This window comes from Dryobates pubescens, chromosome 22 (genome assembly GCF_014839835.1).
Source record: "Dryobates pubescens isolate bDryPub1 chromosome 22, bDryPub1.pri, whole genome shotgun sequence".
NCBI classification, from domain to species: Eukaryota; Metazoa; Chordata; class Aves; order Piciformes; family Picidae; genus Dryobates; species Dryobates pubescens.
The window spans coordinates 13,743,941-13,754,831 of NC_071633.1; the positions used below are offsets into that span (position 1 = coordinate 13,743,941).

Sequence of the window (10,891 nt, forward strand, 5' to 3'; positions counted from 1 at the left end):
CAATTGTAAATATCTGTAAATGTTGTAAATACTGTGTGTTTTGTGTGTATTCATTGCAGATTGTCATTTAGCCTGTTAAACACAGCCTCCACTTGCTTTCAACTGAGCTGGTCTGGCAAAACTGATGCTGGGGGGAAATTTCAACCCACCACAGCACCTCAGGGTGCCATCCTGATGGCTGCCTGTCTAAGAGTGTCAGGACTCTCTCTGGCACTACTTGACAGAATTAACCTTTGTCTCTCTTTTTTCCCAGCGTCCCGAGAAGGACTTGTACCAACACAGGTTCAGAAAGCCGAAACCATCAAATGGTTTAATTTATTAGAGCAACAGACACAAGAGATTTGTGATTGCCAGTGATAAAAGCACCGACTGCAAGGTGATCTTGGGGCAGTAAATCCTGGGGAACATCCAACACAGTCACAGATGCACAGGGAGCTGTGCAACAGCTCTCACAGAGAAGAGAAAAAGCAGCAAATGCTCAGCCATGTGCTGAAGGTGCAAATCTTACCAAGCAGGATGTCCCTGGCTTGGATGGAGGATAAGGAGCACAGCCCAGCAGCTGTACCCACCTTGGTCTTTCCTTCCATGATGCCACATGGGGGTAGGAAATGATGCAGCAGAGGAGCAGGAAAGTTAGGGGTGGGGGCAGCCTCCCCCAAAGGGGGCCCTGAATGTTTCAAATGCCTGAACATTCTTGGAGGGGATTAAAAACATTAAAAGCCATTAACTATTAGTGTGAGGTGTTCCAGCAGAGACACAGCTCTCCTGTTTATCTAGATACTGAAGAATGGTATTAAACTTGTATGAAGAAAAGGCTTTGAAATGACCCCCACTGTATCTCCTCCATTATATATAAAGGCTTGTAGAATATAAAAGCAAATCCTAAGCAGAGCCTCATGGGGCTTTGAGATATAAATACGTGTATATACAAATGAAAACCAGTGGATTTTCTTTTGTGTGTGGTTTTTTAATTATTTATTTGAATAGAAGAAAACCTGTGAACAGAGCCCAGCTGAGATGCTCCCCGCTCTTTAGAGTCTGCTGGCATCTAAAGTGATTCTGGGAAGGTATCAACGGAGAATTTGGAGGCATCTAAAAGGTTCTGGGGGCATCCAAAGGCGTCTGGGGACCTCTGGAGGGTGCCCAGTGCGCTCCCGGGGGTGTCTCAGGAAGGTCCCGAAGGAGTTGGGCGGGCGTGTCGGTGTGGTTTTCGGGTCTCTGTGGGGTCACCCCCGTCTCTTATATCTTCAGTGGAATTGTGGGGTCTCAGGTTTTAGGGTCTCGCAGGATCTGGGCGGGGGGCGTGTGTCTCACTCTGGTTTTCGGTGTCCCGGCATGGCCACGGCCCCCAGCCATGCCATGCCCCGCCTCCTACCCCATCCGCCCCGGCATCTAAAGGGCTTCTGGGGGCTTTTGAAGGGGTGTGCGAGGCGTCTAAAGGGGTCGGGGGGGACCTCTGGAGGGTCCCTTGGGAGATCACGGCGAGTCTCAGGAGAGTCTCGAAAGAGAAAAGGTGACAGGAGCCGAATCGAACCCGGAAACAGCCGAAGGACGCCAACCCCTTGTACGCGTACCTCTACCTCTCACGTAATGACGTAGGACGCTCAGTAGCCGCTCTGGATCCTCGTCTCTATGCCGAGGGTCGCTCTACGCACTCGTGCCTGCACTCGGTCCTCCACGGTACCTCCTGCCATTACGCCATGATGTAAGCACGTCTCGCGGTCGCTCTGGCGGCTTCTCTCTATGTGCGAAGCTGTTCTGCGACTCGTTTCCATCGCTGGTCCTCCGGGATGGTTCAGCCCCTCACGCAGTGACGTAATGAGAGACTTGGTGGGGTGCTTGGTGCCGTGGGTTCGTTGTTTAGGTGGTGTTGGATTGGTTGATGGGTTGGACGCGATGATCTTGAAGGTCTCTTCCAACCTGGTCTATTCTATTCTATTCTATTCTATTCTATTCTATTCTATTCTATTCTATTCTATTCTATTCTATTCTATTCTATTCTATTCTATTCTATTCTATTCTATTCTATTCTAATTCGCCGCGCTGCCACTCTGCGCTTCAGTGGTTTGTGGTCGCGCTTCGTGTCCCGGCTCCCCCGCCCCGGCTCCCCCGCCCGGGCTCCCCCGCCCGGGCTCCCCCGCCCCGGCTCCCCCGCCCCGGCTCCCCCGCCCCGGCTCCCCTGCCCCGGCTCCCCGGGCCCGCGCTTGCTTTGTTGCCTTGCCGAGCCCCCGCCAGCGGGTGAGGGGCTGTTGGCTGATGTTCGAGGGCTTCTGGGAACTTTGAAAAGACAGAAAAGGGCCTGGGAAGGCCATGTGGGGCGGGGGGGACTCCGCAGGACGCCACAGCCTTTCTTTGGGACCCCTCAGCCCGTTCAGGCCCCCGGCGGAGGGCCCGGGAGACTCCCGCACTGGGGTGGTGGTCGGGGTGGAGGGTGGAAGGGTAGGGCAGAATCAGCATCCTGTGAGGCTGGGATGCCCCTGTATGCTGGGGGGGCGTTTCTCTACGGTTGGGGATGATCCCTTTAGTATCCCAGAATGGTTAGAGGGAGCGCCTGGGGGTATCAAAAGGGCTTTGGGGCATCTAAACGAGTGTGGGGACATCTAAGGGGCTCTAGGGGGCATCCGAATGGGTCTGGGGACATCTGGGGGGTATCTAAAACGGTCTGGAGGGGGAGGACATCTGAGGACATCTAGAGGAGGTCTGTGAGCATCTGGAGGGGGGCTGGGGGCACCAAAAGGGGGTTTGTGAGTATCTGAGGGGGTTCTGGGGCCTCTGGATTTTTCCTTGGGGGTTCCCAGGAGGTCTCTGGAGGGTCCTGAAAGAGTTGGTGGGGCAGGGTCACTGAGAAGCACTTTTGTTTCTGTGCAATGTGAAGGATCAATAAAAGCTTGAATTTGTACCCCACCAAAAAAATAGTGATGAGAGGCCACAAGGAGCCTAACAGGCAGCAGAGCTCCAACTTAACATTATTTATGGGAAAATTCACTTGCAGTCTGACACACAAACACTTGTGTTTGAAAAAAATCTGCCCAAACCCTGGCATATATTTTATTCTACAAGAACATCAATGGGACTCACCTAGAGAGCAGACAAAAACACCAACCTCTGCTCCCAAAGATGCTGAGATCTAAGAGGCTGTGAAAGAAGATCCATTCATTAGGCACCTGCCAGATTTTGTGCTAGGATGATGGTTTTAAACCACAAGATGGCGTCACTCGCCCACACTCACTTTTTGTTCCTCCTAGAAATGATGGCAGTCACACAGAAATGACTGAAACACTGCTCACGGATTGCATCGGGTTGGAAGGGACCCTCAAAGGTCATTTTGTTCAATGCCTCCCCTGCAGTCAGCAGGGACACCTCCAACTAGATCAGGCTGCTCAGAGCCACATAAGTCCCATCTTGAATGTCTCCAGGGACAGGGCCTCAACCACATCCCTAGGCACCCTCTTCCAGTATTTTGCCACTCTTAACTGTAATTTCCTCTTTATGTCCAACCTAAATCTACCCTGCTCCAGACCCTGGAGGGACATCACTTGCCACCTGTCTCCGTCTGGACACTGAACCATTGAGCCCCACCCTTTGTATGTGATCATCCAGACAATTCCTTATCCACTGGACAGGTTGCTCATCAATTCCGTATCTCTCCAGCTTAGAGGGAAAGATGTTGTGGGGGTGAGAGTCAAAGGCTTTATAGAAGTCCAGATAGATGACATAGAATAGAATACATACATAGAATAAACCAGGTTGGAAGAGACCTTCAAGATCATCGTGTCCAACCCATCAACCAATCCAACACCACCCAAACAACTAACCCACGGCACCAAGCACCCCATCAAGTCTTCTCCGTCATCCCCTGTCCACTGATGTAGTCACTCCACTGTAGAAAGCTACTAGGTTGATCACACAGGACATGCCCTTGGTGAGGCTATGCTGGTTGTCTCAAATCACCCTCCCTGACCTCCACCTGCTTTAGCATAGAATCATAGAATCAAAAAGGTTGGAAAAGACCTCAAAGATCATCAAGTCCAACCTGTCACCCAAGACCTCATGGCACCAAGTGCCACATCCAGTCCCTTCTTGAACACCTCCAGGGATGGTGACTCCACCACCTCCCTGGGCAGCACATTCCAATGGCTAACAACTCTGTGAAGAACTTTCTCCTCACCTCCAGCCTAAACTTCCCCAGGTGCAGTTTGAGACTGTGTCCTCTTATTCTGGTGCTGGTTGCCTGGGAGAAGAGACCAACCCCCTCCTGGCTACAACCTCCCTTCGGGTAGTTGTAGACAGCAAGAAGGTCTCCCCTGAGCCTCCTCTTCTCCAGGCTAAGCAACCCCAGCTCCCTCAGCCTCTCTTCATAGGGTTGTGCTGCAAACCCCTCCCCAGCTTTGTTGCCCTTCTCTGGACACGTTCCAGCAAGTCAAGTGAGGAGCCCAGAACTGGGCACAGTACTCAAGGTGTGGCCTAACCAGATTTCACCCCCCTGTTGCATGCATTCCTTTCAGACCTCGAAGGGGCACTGTGAGCTGTGCCAGCAGGCAGCTGAGACTGGGAGCGCACCACGACTGTAGCTGCAGGGCCACCAAAGGGTCATCTTCAGCACTTGGCACATACACAAGCAGCCAGTGCCCCGGGGCGGGGGTTGCAGTCCTCAGCCCCATTTGTGTGCTAATGGTGCAAAGGACTTTACAGTGGCAGCGGTAGGGATCTCACCGAGGGGGCTTAGGAAGATAAACTTGGCACCTCTGCTGTCTTCCACAGGGTGTCCTCATCTCTGTGCACTTCCCAGTGCTGGTGGGTGTGAGGCAGGAGTGCTTGGACATGACTGGGGACCTGTGGAAAGAGCCTGGAGCAGCTTCCAGCTGGAAAACAGATCATTAGTGTGAGAAATGGCTCTCATGGTGAATGTCTTTAAGCAGAACACAAAGCAACTCTGCCCTTCATTTGAAAGATTTTGGCTCCTGCTCATCCAAAGGAGCCTTTTGAAAGATTTGAAGCTTCCTCGTGGCTTGACTTTCCTCTGTACCCCAGTTAGCACTGGGTCTCACATTGATTCCAAGGAGAGCAAAGCTAAACCAGTGTTGAATGCTTTAAAAACCAAAACCAAACCCAAAACCAAACCAAACCAACCAACCAACCAAAAAACAGAAAGAAGAGGACATAGCTGCATTTCCTCTCTCAAAGGGCTGTAAATAGCCTTAGGAACCCTGAGCTGTGTCTTTTCCCCTGCTGTGTTTGAATCCCTTGTCCTCAGCTGACATCTTCTCACCAGCCTCATTAGGCTGATGGCTCAGGTAAGTGGTTTCTAGAACAACTGCCTTGTTGCACTGCAGTCCTTGCTCTCCTGTCAGGAATGTTTGTGAGAGTCAATTTGATAGAAAGCTGAAATAAATTCAGGGAATCTGGAACTCAAAATTGGAACCTAGGATATTCCTTCCAACCCCAGGCCAACAGTACAGGTCAAATGTGTCACTGTGCAAGGAATGGCTCCAAACCATAACAATGGGGATGCTGGGAAACAGGGAAGGACAAAGAAGCAGCTAAATTGCATTTAGAAGGTGCCAAAAAGAAAATGTCTCTGTCTTTGAAACCGAGAGGCAAGTGGGTAGAAATTCTCCATGCATGACCCTTAGGTCACAACTGCTAAACCTGAGAGATTTAAGTTAGGCATCTAAATGACAGTTAGGCATCTAAAGAAAGGCTGGGTTGATCTTCTTAAGTCGTAAAAGATGTGAAGCAGAGATACATCAAAGACTACTACAGGGCATGTGACAGTCGTCACAGAGCCACATGACACTTGTACACCAAAGTAGCAGGGAGCATTTTACATCTGTAATAACCCAGAGTGCTGACTTGATGGGTCAGCTTCCTATGGGATCACCTGGAGGCAATTGTTGCAAACTCCCACTGCAGAGGCTGGCTGCCAACATCCCATTAAGATTATAATATTTTTTAAGATCAAGATGGAGTTTGTTTACTCTTTTGCTTTTTTTTGGTTGCCCTGAAAATACAAATAAACTTGAAAATATTTCATGGAAGCTGGCTCGTCACTGATTTCATTTCCCTTGTCTTTAGAGCTCCTGATGGATGCTGAACATAACTCAGGTTTTTAGGGAGCATTTCAGTGAGCTGTGAAATAAATGCAACTGTAAAAACAAATCTGCTTCATCATGGAAGAAGGATTGTGGCTGCCTCTTTAGTTGCCCTGTTTAAGAGGAATAACAACAATAGATGGAAGACTTGAGGTTTGTCAATTGAGATAGCTGCAAATAGAACCAAGGGAATAATTAATCCTAGGCTACAAGCACAGTAATTAGTATTGTTTGGATTGATAGCATCTGCACATTTCTCACTACCTTTGAAAGCCTGGTTTCATTTTGGTGTGACTATTTCAGGCTTTTTGTTCACTTTAAGTAGCTGTCATTCTCAGTATAGTTTACATCATAATAGGAGGCCTCTAAGGGTGGAACACTGGACACACACAAAAAAGTCTGCATACCATCTGCTTCCATATCTTTATTTTGGTAGTAAGAAAGACTACCCAAAAATCTGGGGTCTTACGACATTCAGAGAAGCAAAGGGCACAGTCAGAGTGGAATACAGCACTGTTAATAGCATGTTAGATAAATACAAACCAGCTGCAGCTCTCCTGTAGCCCCTTTCAAATACTGGAAGGCTGCTGTAAGATGTCATCTGGAGCATTCTCTTCTCCAGGTTGAACAACCCCAACTCTCTCAGCCTGTCTTCACAGCAGAGGTGCTCCAGCCCTCTGATCATCTTTGTGGCCTCCTCTGGGCCCATTCTAACAGTTCCACATCCTAGAGCGATCTCTCAGCGTTCCTCTCCAGCTTTGTTGATGTGTATTTCCTGGGTTTGTTGGCTTAAGAGCAGTGCTTATTCTGTGTTGGGTCTTGATCCATAATGTGACTTCTAGAGCATTTTAAGAGGAATACACATTTTTCACTCAAGTGTGCTGCCTTGATTTTTTTTCAACTTTTCTAAGTCTAAAAATGTTTCATCATATTTTACAGCTCCATGATACCAACCATGTACATCAGACCACATGTTAATCAGCAGCTGCTTTCCATTTACCAAGAGTGGATTTGGCTGAGAAGTTGACATTTCTTTTTGCTCTTTTGTTGGTGCTGTGGTAGGAGGTTTCTTTCTTTGTTGTGTTGCTGCTGCTGCTGTTGTTTTTAGAGTCTGTTAATACTTTTCTCTTTAGTATTGTTATTCAGACATTTTCCTGAAGTCTGAAAATAGGTTTCAAGCTATGGAAGGTTGAGATATGTTGATTTTCTGCCTGTGTGACAGATTCCAGAGGCTTTTCATTGTCATCTTCCACACTAAAGTCTTTGCTCCTTTTCCTTCTTACCAGCCATGGGGATTGTAACTGATATATCCTAATTACAAGAGACTCCATTTGTACTTGGAAGCTAGCTGCCAAGTATTTTCCTGGGGACTGGAGATAGACCCTGGTCTGTGCTCTTGTATTTTAATGTGTTTGAACAAGGAGGTTTTTGTGTGATCTATATTTTATCCTATGGCATCCACCCAGTGTTTTTAATTTCATTTACCTCTTCTGTCAACCTCTGATACATCTACCCAGGGAGGTGGTGGAGTCACCATCCCTGGAGGTGTTCAAGAGGGGATTGGACGTGGCACTTGGTGCCATGGTTTAGTCACGAAGTCTGTGGTGACAGGTTGGACTTGATGATCTTTGAGGTCTCTTCCAACCTTGGTGATTGTGTGTGTGTGGTCTCTGATTCATCCTTTTATTGAGCACTGATGGATCCTGTACCTCATAATCCTGGCATCAATCCCTCTGTTACTGAATCATACAGATTATTCCTATATTTCTTTCAGGACCAGTTGCTGAGATGTGCTGTGGATGTTATATAGCACCGTGAGACTTCCATGACAGATGGTGTGTCACAGGTATGGCTTGCCAATGGTGTAGGTGGGGAAAAAAGGGAGTTGGTCATTATCTACCCATTGCTTACAGCACATTTTGTCCTGAGTGGAATAACAAATTGGCCTGTGCCAGTGGTCTCTGTGGTGGAAAAATACTGGGTTATACGGTAACAACTAACCCTGTGTCGTAACTGGAATTAGGGATATAAGAAGGGGGATGGTGTTATGTTTATTAAGATTGTTGCATTGAATGAGGTGGTTCTCAGCTATCTGTGCTGTACTGAACTGACAAGGAGTTTGAGTTTTATGATGTGATTGTTTCCCTGCTGTCTTAGAGCGGCTTGACACCCATGGGTTCTGTCAGTAGCAGTGAGCAAGGTCCTGAAAGCAGAATGTATGTGAAGAAGAGTATGTGGCTGCATTAAACACTGCAATGCATGTGCTGCCTGGCAAGAAATGGCGCTGATGAGCATCATAAATCATGGAATTAAGTTGGTAAAGATGTATAAGATCATCAAATCCAACCCTTAACCCAGCACTGCCAGGTCACCACTAAATCATGTCACTCAGCACCACATCTCCACAGCTTTGAAATCCATCTGGGTTTCGGTGGCAGAGATGATTGGAATCAATACAGCTGACCAATGTGATCAGGTATTGATCCTTTATTGTTCCAGTGTTGCAGGCCTATGGCACAGGCCTATGGCACAGGCCTATGGTGAGAGTATAGCACAGTAAAGCACGGAAGGAGAAGGGATAGGACAGGCAGAAGTGCCTAGCAAGGGAACTTCCACAACTTATATAAACTCAGAGTGCCTTGTTGGCATGGACTCATTGGTTCCCTATGAGTGACCACACATCACACTGTTATAGATTATTGGTCCAACTACCAATGACACGTGAGGTTTGTTGATGCAGGTGCATGTCCTGTTGTCCCAAGATAACTTGCTATGTTTATAGCTACCAGTGCCTTGCTTTAGTTACAGTGCTGCAAGACAGCACTGTTTTGGTGCACTGCTAGCTGGCTCTGCACTTATGCTGAGCATGGCCTACCACCATGTCAGGCTCTAGGCCTGCACTGCCAGCTTGCTCACACTGCTCGTCGCTGGCATTGCCACATCTGGGGATAAGGACTCCACCACTGCCCTGGGCAGCCTGTTCTGGGGTTTGACAATTCATCTGGGGAACAAATTGCTCCTAATGTCCACCCTAAACCTCTCCTGGCTCAAGGTGTGTATGTGTCTGCTGGGAATGTTCTCTGGGCAGATCAGAAAAAAGCAGTGCTGCCTGGACACCATCCCCGTTCCACCCAGACTCCCTAGGGAAACAACATCAACAACATGCTGGAATGCAGTCTGTATAAATTCTGTGACATCATCTTGGGGAAGAGGTAGTCATCACACCTCCTCTCTTTTCCTACTGGTGCTCTCATATGCATTTCCTTTCCAATTCCTTTCTGAGGTTCCTAATTACAGAAGACATAACCCTATGGGTCTGTCACCCTAGGCCACACATGGCACCCTAGCAAGGGCAGGATGGGGAACACTCCAGGCGTTACAGTACATGGTCAGCACTGCTGACCTTTAGGTGTAGGACAGAAACAGGACAGCTCAACAGAAACATCTCTCATTCACCCTCAGCCAAGGATTTCTGTTTCTGACTGGAACACTGTGTACATAGTGACAGATGCTCACACAGCACAGGGGATGCTGGTTTACTCCTTTTATAAATGCAAGGTAGCTGCACACCTGAGAGTTAGCCAGCAGTGAGCACAGGAAGCCTGGTAGGACACTGGTAGAAACAAGTCCTTGAGAGTGGACGTTGTAGCATGGACCAGCTCTCCAGCAGACAGGAATGTCCCTGCTAATGATCTGAAAGGAGTACTCCAACCCAAAGAAGCCTCACAACATTTTTGATTTATTCCTCCTTGAGGGCAGGTTAGAAAAATAAAGCAGCAAAGTTTCACTGCCACACTGCGTTTCCCATAACATGCATCAGCTTGATTCTTACCCTCACTCTGTTTCCCCTTCCATGCTTCAATTGTTTGGGTTGGTTTGGTTGGTTGGTTTTGAGGCTTTGTGTGTCTGTTTTGGGTTTTTTTTGGCTTTGTTTGGATTTTTTAGTATTGGGGTTTTTTTGTTTGGTTGGTTTAGGTTTTTGTTTGGGTTTGGGGTTTTTGTTTGTTTGTTTTCCTTTTCCTTGCAGTTGCATTTTCATGCTGAGGAACATACTGATGGTAATGACACCTTGTCATGATTGGCCACCTCACCAGGTGCTGCTCTGAGAACATGACCTGCAAATGAGTAAGTATAAACCAAACCTCCTCCTCCTCCTCATGGGAAATTGCTGGTCTTGGCATTGTGAAGCACGAGCCTGCAACATGTGCTGTGTCTTTTTTGCCAGTGTGTTGTGAACAGAAAAGGGGTGCTCCCTCTTTGTGCTGGGGACAAGGAAAGAAAGCAAATCTCTGTTTCTAGGTTGATAAATAGGAAATTACTGGCTTCACTACCTTGTAGTTTGCAAGGTGTTGCACACCCGATGATCACTGTGAGGTGAAACACCCCTTAGTGATTGTGCCATCTTGTAGGATGTGATCTGTTCAAAGCTGTGCCATATATATGCACAGGTTTTTTGCCTTGTCAGTGCTCACATGCACCCTGCCCCCCACAAGAGCTGTGTCGAACTGCAGTTGTTCACACAGCAAAGGGAAAGCTGGATTTGATCTTTTCCCTGAGCATTCTTTGTTCCGCAGTTAATAAAATTACTATGCATTTGATACCTGAAAGGAGGCTATAGTGAGGTGAGGGTTGGTCTCTTCTCCATAGTAACAAGTGGTAGGACAAGAAGAAATGGCCTCAGGCTGCACCAAGAGGGGTTTAGGTTGGATATTAGTAGAAATTTCTTCACTGACAGGGTTCTCAAACATTGGAACAGGCTTCCCAAGGAGGTGGTTGAATCCCCATCCCCAGGCAGAGAT

General features: G+C 47.9%; 1 long non-coding RNA gene across 1 annotated transcript; it reads left to right on the forward strand.

Annotated features, from left to right (window-relative positions):
* Window positions 1-2,192: 2,192 nt before the first annotated feature.
* Window positions 2,193-10,207, forward strand: LOC128898360 (uncharacterized). Its single transcript, XR_008462817.1, has 3 exons — window positions 2,193-2,238; window positions 7,867-7,938; window positions 10,120-10,207. It is a non-coding gene; the product is annotated as an uncharacterized LOC128898360 (long non-coding RNA).
* Window positions 10,208-10,891: the final 684 nt, after the last annotated feature.